The sequence below is a fragment of the Chiloscyllium punctatum genome, chromosome 22 (genome assembly GCF_047496795.1).
Source record: "Chiloscyllium punctatum isolate Juve2018m chromosome 22, sChiPun1.3, whole genome shotgun sequence".
In the NCBI taxonomy this organism is placed as follows: Eukaryota; Metazoa; Chordata; class Chondrichthyes; order Orectolobiformes; family Hemiscylliidae; genus Chiloscyllium; species Chiloscyllium punctatum.
This window is the reverse complement of record NC_092760.1, coordinates 30,156,695-30,172,407: the sequence shown is the minus strand read 5'-3', so window position 1 is coordinate 30,172,407 and position 15,713 is coordinate 30,156,695. Positions and strand designations below refer to the sequence as shown.

General features: G+C 44.6%; 1 protein-coding gene and 1 long non-coding RNA gene across 6 annotated transcripts in view; one reads left to right on the top strand and one right to left on the bottom strand.

The window, feature by feature from the left end:
• Nucleotides 1-15,713, bottom strand: part of dgkza (diacylglycerol kinase, zeta a) — a 790,120-nt gene that overhangs the window by 409,521 nt on the left and 364,886 nt on the right. The window lies entirely within an intron of this gene.
• The window catches only part of LOC140493474 (uncharacterized), a 59,739-nt gene continuing 53,666 nt past the window's right edge, over nt 9,641-15,713 (top strand). The window contains exon 1 of the long non-coding RNA XR_011963685.1: nt 9,641-10,173. This is a non-coding gene — a long non-coding RNA (uncharacterized lncRNA). The remainder of the gene's footprint in view (nt 10,174-15,713) is intronic.

The following is a 15,713-nucleotide window of genomic DNA, read 5'->3' as shown; positions in this document are numbered from 1 at the left end:
AGAATCACAAATGATTTCAATTAATTATTACTCTGCAACAAAATGGGAGGCTGCAATAGCAGCAGCAGAGCAGAGATCAAACAACAACTTGTTCTTCTTATGCAGCACTTTTAACATAAAAACATGGCCCAAGAAGCATTACAGGAACATTAGCAGTCAAATTGCGGCACCACACCAGAGAAGGAATATTAGGTCACATGAACCTAAGTCATGGTCAAAGAGGTACTTTTAAAAGAATTCCTTAAAAGTTGTGGTAAAGGAGAAACTTCAGAATTTAGGGTTCCTATTGCTGAAGGCACAACTGTCAATAGTGGAGCCAAGGGAATGTAAGAGGCCAAGGATGGAGAAATGCTGAGACCTCGGAGGACTGTAGGTTGCAGTGATCATGAGGAAGGAGACTTTGGAGTGCAGCAGCATAGCGGCTCAGTAGTGAGCACTGCTGCCTCACAGCGCCAGGGACCCCGGTTCAATTCCAGCCTCGGGTGACTGTCTGTGTGGGATTTGCACATTCTCCCCTGTCTGCGGTGGTTTCCTCCGGGTGCGCCAGTTTCTTCCCACAATCCAAAGATGTGCAGGTTAGGCGGGTTGCCCGTGCTAAATTGTCCCATTGTGTCCAGGGATGTGTAGGTTAGGCGCATTCGTCAGGGGCAAATGGAGGGGAATGGGTCTGGGTGGGATGTTTTTTGAAGGGTCAGTGTGGACTTGTTGGGCCGAATGGCCTACTTCCACACTGGAGGAATTCTAGTGTTTGGGATCACAATTTCAGGTTGGGGAGTTATTCATTTAGGAATGAGGTGAGGAGAAACATCTTCACCCAAGGGGTTAGAATCTGTGCAATTCTTTACCCCAGAAGATGGTGAGTGCTCCACTTCTGCTGTTACGTTACGTTCCTTGGAAGTGCAGTCACTGCTATAAAGAAAGAATTAGAGAGGGCAACCTAATTAGAGATTGACAAGAAATCTGACCCCAGCAGGGGATCAGCACCTTGAAGAAAGTAGGGGCATTTTGGGGAAAGGAATGGTTGAATGTAAAAGGAATGAAAAGAATTTCTGAACGCTTTTATTTAGAAAGTTAACATGAGAACATGAAGTAGAAAATGAAAAGAACACTGCTTGTTCGTTTATATTTCAGACTTCTGTATGATGACAGATTGAGGTATTAATTTTATATTATAAACATAGTTTGCTGTATCTTAGTAACAAAGTATGTTCAGAGGAGGAGGATAAACCTCACTTGTAGCCACTTGTCAATATAGAACAAGGTTAATACACTTTTATGACAATCACTCATCGAGCAAAAACTTTGTTCAATTGCTGGAAGTGCTGGGGAAAATAATAAATAATCACTTTAAAACTGGATTGCCGAACAAAGAAAATCCAAGTTAAATGGCACAGACACTTCACAGTCAGATGGGGTCAAATAACAAGGCTAAAGTGGGTACTGCAGTTGCTATAGATTAGCATGGAAATTAGCATGTACAGCATGGAAACAGACCCTTTGATCCAACCCGTCCATGCCGACCAAATATCTCAACCCAATCTAGTCCCACCTGCCAGCACCCAGCCCATACCGCTCCAAACCCTTCCTATTCATATACCATCCAGATGCCTCTTAAATGTTGCAATTTTACCAGCCTCCACCACATCCTCTGGCAGCTCATTCCATACACGTATCACCCTCTGTGTGAAAAAGTTGCCCTGTAGGTCTCTTTTGTATCTTTCCCCTCTCACCCTAAACCTATGCCCTCCAGTTCTGGACTCCCCCACCCCAGGGAAAAGACTTCGCCTATTTATCCTATCCATGGCCCTCATAATTTTGTAAACCTCTATAAGGTCACCCCTCAGCCTCCGACACTCCTGAACAGGCTGGGGCTGTTTTCTCTGCCTCTCCCTATAGCTCAAATCCTCCAACCCTGGCAACATCCTTGTAAATCTTTTCTGAACCCTTTCAAGTTTCACAACATCTTTCCGATAGGAAGGAGACCAGAATTGCACGCAATATTCCAACATTGGCCTAACCATTGTCCTGTACAGCCGCAACATGACCTCCCAACTCCTGTACTCAATACGCTGACCAATAAAGGAAAACATACCAAACGCTGCCTTCACTATCCTATCTACCTGTGACTCCACTTTCAAGGAGCTATGAACCTGCACTCCAAGGTGTCTTTGTTCAGCAACACTCCATAGGACCTTACCATTAAGTGTATAAGTCCTGCTAAGATTTGCTTTCCCAAAATGCAACACCTCGCATTAAAATCCATCTGCCACTTCTCAGCCCATTGGCCTACCGGGTCCAGATCCTGTTGTAATCTGAGGTAACCCTCTTTGCTTGTCCACTACACCTCCAATTTTGGTGTCATCTGCAAACTTATTAACTGTACCTCTTATGCTCGTATCCAAATCATTTATGTAAATGACAAAAAGTAGAGTGCCCAGCACAAGTCCTTGTGGCACTCCACTGGTCACAGGCCTCCAGTCTGAAAAACAACCCCCCACCACCACCTTTGAGCCAGTTCTGTATCCAAATGGCTAGTTCTCCCTGTATTCCATGAGATCTAACCTTGCTAACCAGTCTCCCATGGGGAACCTTGTTGAACACCTCACTGAAGTCCATATAGATAGCACAGCAGGTCAGGCAGCATCCGAGGAATAGGTAAATCGACGTTTCGGGCAAAAGCCCTTCATCAGGAATGAGGCTGGGAGCCTTGGGGGTGGAGAGATAAATGGTGGGGGGGGGGGACCTGGGGAGAAGGTAGCTGAGAGTGCAATAGGTGGATGAAGGTGGGAGTAAAGGTGATAGGTCAGCGAGGAGGGTGGAGCGGATCGGTGTGAAGGTAGATCGACAGGTGGGACAGGTCATGAGGACAGTGCTGAGCTGCAAGGTCAGCACTAGGATCAAATAGCAGCCAGTGAATGAAATTGCTGCCCCTATTGTGATTCTTCCCAAGTAATATTCCTCTGTCCTCATTCACTGCAATGGGGTCTAGTTTAGCAAAATTGCAGTTTTAAAATTCTCATTTTCAAATCTGCCCACGGCCTCACTGGTCCCTATCTCCCTAGTACTAGGAAAAGGAGGGAGGAGGAATTAAGCATTCAGATTTTAGGTCATCCATTGTTTACTGGCACCAAACTGACTAAGATCAGAAACCCTTTGCATGAACAATCACACAAACACACTCTGTAAACCTGCGCCACTGGAAGTTTCACAAACACAGGGCTCATCCAGTGAATAGCTAAATATAGCAGTACCTTTCTATATTCAACTCCTACCCAGACAGACTCTGCTCTTCAAAGAGACAACAGGCCGTAACACTCCTGTGGTGCTTCTTTTCACTAAACAGCAACATTCAGTGCAATTGCGCACACAAATTCACAAGAAAAGGGCCATATCTGTCTGTAAAACCCCTCAGCTCTTACACAATTGAAACTCGTACAGTGTAAAACTGATTATTTGGTCAAACATCAGCAAGAAATCAAAGCATTTTGGAGAAAAGGGACGGGGCATAATAACAAATTACCGAGACAAAAAACTGGTGAGCTAAACAAACAGAAGCAGAAATTGACAGCAACACACTCAGAAATCTAGAATGAATTAGAAAGAAAAGACTTTCATTTATATCGTACACTTTGCAGTCATGGAACATCACAGAACACATCACAGGTAACCAAGTATTTATGAAGCATTGTATTGTAGGAAATATGGTAGACAATTTTTGTACAGTAAGCTCACACAAACAGTACTATGATAAATGGTCAGATAACTTTTTGTTGGTCTTAATTAAAGGATAATTATTAACCAGGTCACACTGTTAAAGGAAGAGGAGGAATAGTGCCTCGGGCAGTTCTGTTAATGGTACTGAATAGATGGAAACCCTTTTAATTAAGGTCAAACAATTCTTTCCAGTCTCAGCAACATAAAAGCACAAGATGTAGGATAGATTCCTCATAACAACAACGCAATCAAATAAAAAGTTTCATACATTGAGTGTCGCACTGGGGGGGGGGGGGAGAAAGCCATCCAGCAATGGGACTGGGTCAGTTATATGCCACAAAGCACTGGGACCATCATGGTGTTTTCCCACACATTGTATTGCTCACCCACCACTGCATGTACTGGACCAGATTTCAAAGTCAAAGCCCAACCAGTCCCACTGGAAAAATACAATCGTAAAACTGATGGTTAGTGTAGTCTACACAGATTTCCAAAGGTCATGCGATAAAGTGCTAGGAGGATAGTGCAGAGCTCCAAGAGGATGTAAACAAGTTAGCAGAATGGGCAGACAGGTGATGGACAACTGACTGTGCTAGGAAGAATAGGGAGAGGCAAAAGCTCCAATTTGGAACAAAAGCTCCAATTTTAAAAGAGATTCAGGAGCAGAGGGACCTGGTTAAATCATTGAAGATGGTAAGGTGGACACAGCAACATGAATAGGGATATGAAGTACAAAAGCAACAAAGGTTTGATCTCCAAGTGTGTTATTGCTGACAAATAATTTGGCAATTATTTTAAGGAGGTATTTTAATATTTTGTCATGAGCAAGTTCACTAGGTCTGCTCCAACTCTGCATCACAATTTGGAGGCAAGATCATCAACTTGAAGTGTTAACTGTTTCTCTTTCTACAGCTTTTTCCTGTCAAATATTTTCTGTCTTTATTTCAGACTTCCTACATGCACAGTAATTTCCTTTGGTGACTTCCATCTGTGATCCAGTTTAATGCTACTTCACTTTTAAAAGCTTGTACCTTTACACAAAAACTAGTTGTAGTAATTTCAGGTAAGAAAACATTGTTTATAAAACTGCTATCACACTATGTTAGATGGCAGTCCACTGTCTCCAATAAGTCACAAAGTGTTATGGTTCGCTGCAGTCAATATTACCGTGGTGCTGTTAAAGCAGAGTGGGTCAGGCAGCATCCGAGGAGCAGGAGAATCGACGTTTCGGGCAAAAGCGCTTCATCAGGAATGAGGCTGGGAGCCTCAGGAACTGAGAGATAAATGGGAGGGGGGTGGGGCTGGGGGTAAGGTAGGTGAGAGTGCAATAGGTGGATGGAGGTGGGGGTAAAGGTGATAGGTCAGAGGGGAGGGTGGAGCAGATAGGTGGGAAGGAAGATTGACAGTTAGGACAGGTCACGAGGATGGTGCTGAGCTGGAAGGTTGAAGCTGGGATAAGGTGGGGAGATGGGAAATGAGGGAACTGGTGAAGTCCACATTGATGCCCTGGGGTTGAAGGGTCCTGAGACGGAAGATGAGGCGTTCTTCCTCCAGGCGTAGGTGGTGAGGGAGTGGCGGTGGAGGAGGCCCAGGATCTGCATGGCCTCAGCAGAGTGGGAGGGGGAGTTGAAATGTTGGGCCACGGGGCGGTGGAGTTGATTGGTGCAGGAGTCCGGAGATGTGCTCTGATGCACTCTGCAAGAAGGCGTCCAGTCTCCCCAATGGAGAGGAAACTGCATCGGGAGCAATGGATACAGTAAATGACGTGTGGGGGTGCAGGTGAAACTTTGATGGATGTGGAAGGTTCCTTTGGGGCCTTGGATGGAAGTGAGGGGAGGTGTGGATGCAGGCTTTGCAATTCCTGTGGTGGCAGGGGAAGGTGCCGGGAGGGGAGGGTGGGTTGTTGGAGGACATGACTTGACTAGGTAGTCGTGGTGTCTGCCCACTCAACAATTTTGGTCAATTGAGTCAATAACCATACAGAGCTTCATTATTCCAGTTATCCCATTTCTAAGTGAACCATAAGCAGTGGTTTTTAAAGAAGCTCCACATGACTTGTCAAATAAAGTGTTCAGGAAACCTTTTCTTGACTACTCCACAAACACAACACCGTGATAAAATCATATTGCAATACCTTGACAGCTCTCGTACTACAATGAATATCAAAATGTGCTCAGACCCAGGCCAAATTCTATCACCCATTCACTTCTACCCCCTCACGAAGAACATCTAAGAATCTCTAATTTCAAATTTCATTTATAACATATGAGGAAGAATTCATGAAGACAATATCAAAATGCAACAGGAATTAAAAATCTTTCCCACTCCAGAAGGGTATATTCAGAGCTTGTGACACTGTAGCACTCACCTTCTATTGCACCCCCACCCACACACACACTTTCATGAGCTAAATTTAGATTTAAGACATGTCTGACAGTATTGAGTGCATTAACATTGCCTATGTCAGATAGCAAGAGGCCATTCAGCTTGGAAACAACATAGAAGAAGCCAGCTTTAAACAGCTAGGTCAACACGGTATTCCAGTTGCTGTCTCATATGGGGACATTACAAAAATGTTAATAAACAAAATTTCTACCTATTAAACATACACATGGGATCTTACATATAAGATAGATACTTATAGCACATTTGATTCCTCTTCTAATTGAGACTTGGTATTCTATATCCTATGGATGCAATAGGGTGTAATGTATACTGTTACCACAAAGGACGTTCCTTCTCAAAACTCTCCCCTTGCCTGAGGCATGGTGACCCTCAGATTAAACCAGCTTCAATCGTATCTCTCTGACACTGCAGTCCGATGGTCTGGTAGGACTATGGCGACTTTACCTTTAATGTACAATGTGCATTGCCTGTTTCTAATCTGCCACAAACTGCGGAAAGTGCTCCATAATATCATACATACAAAAATTCTACCTGGTGGAATATTATACAGAGGAATACTGTGCTCTCATAATTATGTTATTCATTGTCTCCTGCGAAATATAATTTAGACAAACATCTATTGTCTGTAATCTGTAGTTATAGATAGTATTATTACAGGGATTAACTGAACATTGATAAGGCATTCACAAAGTCATTGAAATGAGATTAAAAGGTATTCGTGAAATTTAAAGGGACCACAAAACTGATCCCGCTCATATTAAAAGAGGAAGCAGTGTAGACAGTGAATGCACTGGTTAGGGTTTTCAAATATTTGTGAGATCTTAAGACATTTCCAGCAGATTGCAGATTGGCAAATGTAACTTCACTTCCGTTCAAAAACAAAGGGGGAAGACAACACAGACAAGTACTGGTGGGTTAACATGGCATCAGTAGTTGGAACAATATCACTGTTACACCAGAGCCAGCCCATAGTATTTATTGTCTAGTCCAGCTCGGTTTCTAGTCAAAAGTAGTCCAGGGCAGTCTACTGCTGTAGAACTACACAAAGCCCAGGGCGGTCTACTGCTGTACAACTACACAAAGCCCAGGACAGTCTACTGCTGTAGAACTACACGAAGCCCAGGGCAGTCTACTGCTGTACAACTACACAAAGCCCAGGGCAGTCTACTGCTGTACAACTACACAAAGCCCAGGACAGTCTACTGCTGTACAACTACACAAAGCCCACGGTGGTCTACTGCTGTAGAACATCTACTCAAATGCGGTGTAGCTCAGTTCTGCTCCTTACAGGAATACCATCAAAAATTGACACTGCTACCTCGGAGTCCACTCCAACTCATCCAGACCTCATTTACTTTTGTCCCTGCCTGTGATCTTTTTACTGTCCTTCCCATGACCCCCGAAATGTCCTCAGTGACCAATTAAAAAGCTTCCCCCTAACTGCTGTGAAGAACTGAACATTGAGAACTTGCAACTCTTGGGCATGCCTGTTCTGTGACCATTACCAATAGTAAACTGCTGCATCACTCAGTACAAATGAACTGGTTAGGAAATGATTACACACCTCAAGCAGATGGAATGTGAACCCTGGCCTCCTTATTCAGAGATAGGGACTTTACCACAACCCCACAAAAATCCTTTAGCATTTAATCGCATTGAAATCTTTTGTCGTCCAAGGCATCACAAGAATCCGTGATGCAGCCCTAGCTATTTATGATCCACATAAATGACCCAGGCACTGAGACGGAAAATAGCATGTCTGCTGACAATACAAAAACTAGGTGGGAATCCAAGTTGTGAGAAGGACACAAAGACATTGTAAAATGATAAAGATAGTTTCACTGAGTGGGCAGCGAGGTGGAACTTGGAGTATAATGTAGAGAACTGTGATCTTGGTGAGAAGAATAGAAACTCAAAACGTTTTTTTTAAAAAGCCATGAAACTTTTATGCTGATGCTAGACAGATTTGAGAGTCAGTCACACAAGGAATACAAAGTTAGACATCGGACAGCCAGTGGACATGGTCTGTGTGGATTTCCAGAAAGCCTTTGACAAGGTGCTGCATAGGAGGCTGCTAAATTAGATAAGGACGCACGTGTTAGGGGCAAGGTGCTGACAGGGATAGAGGAACGGCTGACTGGTAGAAGGTAGGGGATAAAAGGGGCCTTTTTCGGGATGGCAGCCGGTGACTAATGGAGTTTCACTGGGGAAAGTGTTGAGAGCGCAACTATTCACACTACACATTGACAATCCAGGCAAAGCAACTGAAGATATTGTTCTTAAGTGTGCAGGTGACACAAAGATAGGTGGAGAGTCAGACAGTGTTGAGGCAGAGAGGCTGCAGAAGGACTTGGACAGGCGAGGAGGGTGGACAAAGAAGTCGCAGATGGGATACAATCCAGGAAAGTGTGAGGTTATGCAATTTGGTATGAAAAATCGAGGCTGTTTTCTAAATGTAGAAAGTTTTCAGAAAGCTGAAGCCCAAAGGGACTTGAAACTTCTAATTCTGGATTCTCTTAAGGCTAACATGCAAATTCAGTTAGGCAGGCAAATGCGATGTTTGCATTCATTTTGAGAGGGCTAGAATACAAGAGCAGGAAAGTACTGCTGAGGTTGCTTAAAGTTCTCGTCAGACCACATTTGGAATGTTGAGAGCAGTTCTGGATCTCAGATTCTAAGGGCGGGTGTGCTGGTGCTAGAGGAGGCATGCAGAAGCTTTACAAGAATGACCCTGGGGATGAAGGGCGTGCCAAATGAGGAGGATTTGAGGACTCTGGGTCTGTTCTCGACTGAGTTCAGAAGGGTGACAGGGGAATTTCATTCAAACTCACAGACCCTTCAAACACCGTCACACCTCCACGGACCCCTCAACCACTCTCACAGACCTCTCAAACACAATTACTACTGCAGTGTCTTTCCAAATACACTCCCAGAGACCCTCAAACAGTGACAAGGTTCTCAATAACTGGGACAGTCTCTTGTGAAATACATCATCAGTACAGTTAGTTCTGCTATACCACAGTTGGGTTCTTGTGCCATAGGAAAGTCGCATGGTAGTAACACTGTTTGATCTAATGGGGTCGGAATTACATTAGAGCCGACACACGCTTTAAAATTTTGCACTTTAGAAACAGTGCCCTCAATTCGTCAATTGTGTTATAGTGAATTCATGTTAACAAAACATGTATTATAGCAGAACAACCTGTACTGATTTTGCAGCAAGTTATTCCTGACTAGTTCACAACACAAGTAGTCATTTTTTTTATTTCAAAAACATACTTTATTCATAAAATACTTTAATGGTCTGTACAGTTGGACATGCCATACATATGTAAACATTCCATTTGTTTGCATACCGAAACAGAGTAATCATTCCTATTTACAGGTCTGTACAATTACATTTTTAGCTGAGGCGTCAGCAGAGCCCAAATGACTGCGCGGGCCCCCTGTTCTTCTTTAGGCAGGCAGATGTTACACGGTGATCTTTCCCCACCGTGCCTTGGCGGCAGCTGCCCCAAGCTTCAGCGCGCTCCTCAACATGTAGTCCTGGACCTTGGAATGTGCCAGTCTGCAACACTCAGTCGGGGTCAGTTCCTTCAGCTGGAAGATCAACAGGTTTCGGACCGCCCAGAGAGCGTCCTTCACCGAGTTGATGATCCTCCAGGCACAATTGATGTTCGTCTCAGTGTGCGTCCCGGGGAACAGGCTGTAGAGCACGGAGTCCCACGTCACAGCACTGCTCGGAACGAACCTCGACAAACACCACTGCATTCCTCTCCAGATTTTTTCTGTGTAGGCACATTCCAGACCCAAAAAGACAATCAACAAGTGCATGGTTTAGTTCAGATCACTGATGCCTTTTCAAGCTTTCATCATCACCTTGTGACATCTAATATAAAGTGATTGTCATCTAAAAACCTGGAGCATCAAGGAGACACTTACTGTGAGAGGACTTTTCTTAAAAACTTACAGATAACCTCGTATTCTGGTGCTGAATGCCATCAGTTATTTACAACCTGTGATTTGGATCTGGTGGGTGTGAACATATCCGAGGTAAGTTGGTGTGTGGATAGGTCATTAAGGTTAGTAATGCACAAATCCTGGTCAGAGGCATGGATATTGCTAAGAGAGGTCTTACACCAGTGCAATAAACAGGACTGCCTGCTACCAATGAACATGCCAAACGTTACAAGACAGCCAGGTTATATAAATGGCACATTCAACAATCTGCCTCTGATTGCCATGGTGTTTGCAGGGATAAAGGTTGGGAGGGGGGGGGGGAATCGGGAACAGAGAGAGTATGAAAGGGAGGAGAGGGAGAGGGAGGAGTGGATGAGGGAGGAGAGGGAGAGAGGGAGGAGAGAGAGGGGAAGAGAGAGAGAGAGAGAGAGAGAGAGAGAGAGAGAGAGAGAGAGAGAGAGAGAGAGAGAGAGAGAGAGAGAGAGAGAGAGAGAGAGAGAGAGAGAGAGAGAGAGAGAGACCTCCTGACAGTGCAGCCAGCCCACTCCTTTTCAGCAGGGTAATTGTGAGGGAAAGGCGAGAAACAGCATCATGCAGCCTCCGTGGTCCTTTGTCAAACAAATGCTCAGCTGCACACACAGACACAAGCGTTCCCTTTCACCGGTTAATTGTATTACTTTGCCGTCTTTGAGCATGGGGGTTATGTGACACTCTCAGGCTGGCTCCCTCCAGCCTTTTGTGCTCTTGCATCTTCCATCATGCTTACTAGTCAGGTGTTGACAGCGTGTGACAGAGGGGTGACGTTGCTAAAGTTTGCCCATTTAAATACTGTAGATACCTTAAAAACATTACAGGGTGACTTGCTTAAGCAAGGAACCCCTCAGGCAACAACCTTCCACAGAACAGAACAGATTCCCCACAATTTGGGAGCAGGCCATTCGGCCCGAACAGCAACCCACCCAGGCCCAACCCCCTAGCTTGTAACCTTGCATTTTCCTGGCTTGCACATCTCTGGACACTATGGGTAGTTTAACATGGCCAATCCACCAAACCTACACATCTTCGGACTGTGGGAGGAAACCAGAGCACCTGGAAGAAACCTACGCAGACGGAGGGAGAGGGTGCAAACTCCACACAAACAATTGCCCAAGGCTGGAATCCAAGCTGAGTTCCCTCGTCCTGTGAAGCCACAGAGCCACTGTGCCACCATACAGCAGCATCAACTGTGGTTCAGTCTGTGGGTGACCCCCCTCACTTGAGGCAGCAGACTCAATGGAGTACTGCACTGTTGGAGCTACTGATTCACAGGACAGCTATTATACAAAAGGTTCCATCTGCCCACTCCGGTAGTTTGAAGGACCTCATTTTGAAAGAGCAATTGTATTTGCCTTGTCGCCTGGCTGGTATTTTGATCATCGAGGTAAAAACAATGACTGCAGATGCTGGAAATCAGATTCTGGATTAGTGGTGCTGGAAGAGCACAGCAGTTCAGGCAGCATCCAAGTAGCTTCGAAATCAACGTTTCGGGCAAAAGCCCTGGATTCCTGATGAAGAGCTTTTGCCCGAAACGTCGATTTCGAAGCTACTTGGATGCTGCCTGAACTGCTGTGCTCTTTCAGCACCACTAATCCAGAATGGTATTTTGATTATGTCTTAATAATGCTGCTGCTTATGGGTTCTTGCTGTACACAAATTGGCCAGCCAGTTTTGAGAAGATTTGTAGGTCAGGTTGAGGTTCTGGATGTAGGTTTGCTCACTGAGCTGGAAGGTTCATTTCCAGACGTTTCATCACCCTACTAGGTAACATCTTCAGTGGGCCTCACTGCTGATAATTCCTGCTTTCTATTTACATGTTTGGGTTTCTTTGGGTTGGTGACGTCATTTCCTGTGGTGAAGTCACTTCCCATTCTTTTTCTCAGGGGTGGTAGATGGGGTCTAACTCGATGTGTTGTTGATAGAGTTCCAGTTGGAATGCCATGCTTCTAGGAATTCTCTGTGTGTCTTTGTTTGGCTTGTCCTAGGATGGATGTGTTGTGCCAGTCGAAGTGGTGTCCTTCCTCATCCATATGTGAGGATACTAGTGAGAAAAGGTCATGTTGTTTTGTGGCTAGCTGGTGTTCATGTATCCTGGTGGCTAGTTTTGATTAGATTACTTTACTTGCTTACAGTGTGGAAACAGGCCCTTCAGCTCAACAAGTCCACAATGACCCACCGAAGCGCAACCCACCAAGACCCATTCCCCTACATTTACCCCTTCACCTAACACACTACAGGCAATTTAACTTGGCCAATTCACCTAACCTGCACATCTTTGGACTGTGGGAGGAAATCGGAGCACCCGGAGGAAACCCACGCAGACACAGGGAGAATGTGTAAACTCCACACAGTCAGTCGCCTGAGGTGGGAATTGAACCCGGGTCTCTGGCGCTGTGAGGCAGCAGTGCTAACCACTGTACCACCGTGCCACCTGTTTGTCCAATGTCGTGCCCAGCAAGCAAACCTACATCCACAAATTGGCTATCGCATTGCAAAAATTATTACATTGCAAATACACCAAACAGGGCGTAAACTGTTTGAAAAGATCACAGAAGGCCAATTATGACAAAGTTTTACAATCAACAATCATTCAGATGTTTGTTGTCACATACAATGAGAATTTTGTTAGCCCCAGGCCATCCTGCACCATTTCCTGACAGCAGCTCAACAGATCTACAAATCCGTCACACAACATTAGCACAGGATGGTACAGCCCCTTAAACCACAAATCCAAAGCTTCATACTTGCCAGGCAGAAACTAGCTGCACTTTCACAGAAGTTCTTTCACTGAATGAGGAGTCCTGCAGGGAGTCCCAGATATGACCGCAATCTTTCTACATTGTAATGCCGGGGGAAGGATGGTGACAGAGAGAGAGAGAGAGAGAGAGAGAGAGGGAGAGAGAGACAGAGACAGAGACAGAGACCGCTCACTCAGGCAGTCGATGCAAGTTGAAACCTGGGGTCTTCCCCAACACTTTCTGGTTTTCAAAGCCACAAGCTTGTATAGATACAGAAAGGTGGGAGGTTTTAAAAGGCACTTTTATACAGTTTTGCCCTTTCGCTTACCATGCTTGACATTTCTGAAGACAAGAACTGGGTCAATGCTCCTCAACTAACTGGGGATGAGCTTTCTTCTTGAACCACTGTGATGTAGGTGCATTACCGAGTTTGGTGAGGACACTCCCAGATTTTGCCTGTGAAACAACGGTGAGGCTATTCCAAGTCAGTGTGTGTGGTTTAGAGGAACAGTTTGAATGTGTCATGTTTGCACGGAAGTTGACGAAATTTGTTGCAGAGTCAGTGCTTGATAAATCTGACAGAAGGACCATTCATTGGTATCACCAAACATCACTGCTACTACAATAATCAATAAAATTGCTACAAACTATATAGCACATGTTCTGACAAAGAGAAATATCACCACCTCTTTCAAACTAATCCCAGCAATTTATTTATACATTACCACTCAGTAAAAACCATCTGAACCCCTCAATTTCCCAAGAATTCATTACTTTCCCAGAAAACTCCATTGTGAGATTACCATACTTCCAAGTATCCACTGTTTTATGTATTAACTATAGATTCTAGCATTTCTGGTGCAATGGTGGATTGAGCTATGCCCCTGATCTTTTATTTCACAACTGAATCCTTTAGATTACATTACATTACAGTGTGGAAACAGGCCCTTCAGCCCAACAAGTCCACACCGACCCGAAGTGCAACCCACCCATACCCCTACATTTACCCCTTACCTAACACTATGGGCAATTTAGCATGGCCAATTCACCTGACCTGCACATCTTTGGACTGTGGGAGGAAACCGGAGCACCCTGAGGAAACAAACATGTAATTATGCTTTGGAGGCAGTTCAGTTCAAATCATTCCTGGGAAGGAGGGCGTATACTATTAAGAAAGGTTGAGCAAGTTAGGCCCACATCCACTGGAGCTCAGAAAAATGTGATGATCCTATTGGAACATGCAAACCTTAAGGAGAAGGTTAGGGTGGATCCCAGGTGCTTCCTTTTATGGGGGAAAACTTTTTCTCTGAAGTTTGTTCGAATGTGAATGCGCTTTCCCCGAAGGTAATGGAGGCCAGGTCTTCAAACGCATTCAAGGCTGTGTTAGAGTTTTGATAGACAAGGGAGTTGAGGGTTATGAGGGGACAGACAGGGAAGTGGAGCTGACAGCACAACCAAATCGAGGTGGCAAGGTGGCTTAGCAGTTAGCACAGCTGCCTCACAGCGCCAGGGACCCGGGTTCAATTCCACTCTCAGGCGACTGTCTGTCTGTGCTAAGTTTGCCTATTCTCCACATGTCTACAAGAATTTCCTCTGGGTGGTCTAGTTTTCTCCCACAGACTAAAGGTGTGCAAGTTAGATGGATTGGCCATGCTAAAGTATCCAGTGATGTGAAGGCTAGGTGGATCAGCCATGGGAAGTGCAGGGTTACAGGGATAGCGTAGAGGGGTGGGTCTGTGGGGGATGCTCTCTGGAGGTTCGACGTGGACTCAATGGATCAAATGGGCTGCTCACACAATGTTCGGATTCTATGAAATCAGCCACGATCATTTGGATGGTGAAGCAGACTGGAAGAGCTAAATGGCCTTTTCCTGCTCTTATGTTCTTTAACCTCTGAACCCTGGATTAGAAACAATGTTGCGATGATAATGGGTGGCATTTCAAAACAGCTGCTAACACTTATAATTTAACAAGTGCACAACTTGAAGACTAAGTACTGGATTTACCTAGCAAATGTACTTCCAATGGTTACATAGTAACTAGGAGCAAGAGTAGACTGTTCAGCCCATTGAACCTGCTCTCACATTCAATACAATCATGGCTGATCTCACCTCAGCCTGATCTCACCTCGGCTTTCCTCCTCACTCTACATAGCTCTTCAACCTGTCACTAATTAAATTTCTAGGCAAAAGTGAGGACTGCAGATGCTGGAAAACAGAGTTTAGATCAAAGTGGTGCTGGAAAGGCACAGCAGGTCAGGCAGCATCAGAGGAGCAGGAAAATTGACGTTTCGGGCAAACACCCTTCATCAGGATTCCAAAAACTAATTAAATTTCTGTCTGTCTATTTCCTTCTCAAACTTTTTCAGTTTGGTGGCATCTGCCCCACTTTGGAATAGTGAATTCCATTGATTCCCAACCCTTTCGAACAAGTAATTCTCCCTCATCTTTTTTTTAAAAATTAAATTCTGCTACCCCTCATCTTAAAGTTATGGCCTCGATTCTAACTTTCCTCATCAGGAAAAGCATCCTCTCCATCTATTTTGTCATTCCCCTACGCATCCTATACATCTTAACTACATCGCACACCATTCTTCAAAACTCTAGCAAGTATGTATCAGAACTGCTCGATCACTCCTCATTAAACAGGTTTTTCATCACTGTAGTGAACCGCCTCTGAACACTTTCCAGTACAATTACATTCCATAGCTTAAAAGAATAACTGCTGTATAAAATGGAAAAAAATGTACATTGTAACAGCAAAAGGTACGCCTGGATTGAGTTTTCTGTTCGTACATGCTTGCACTGAATTCCATCCTAGATTGCTTGATGCAGATATACAGGCCAAAGGCTTTACATG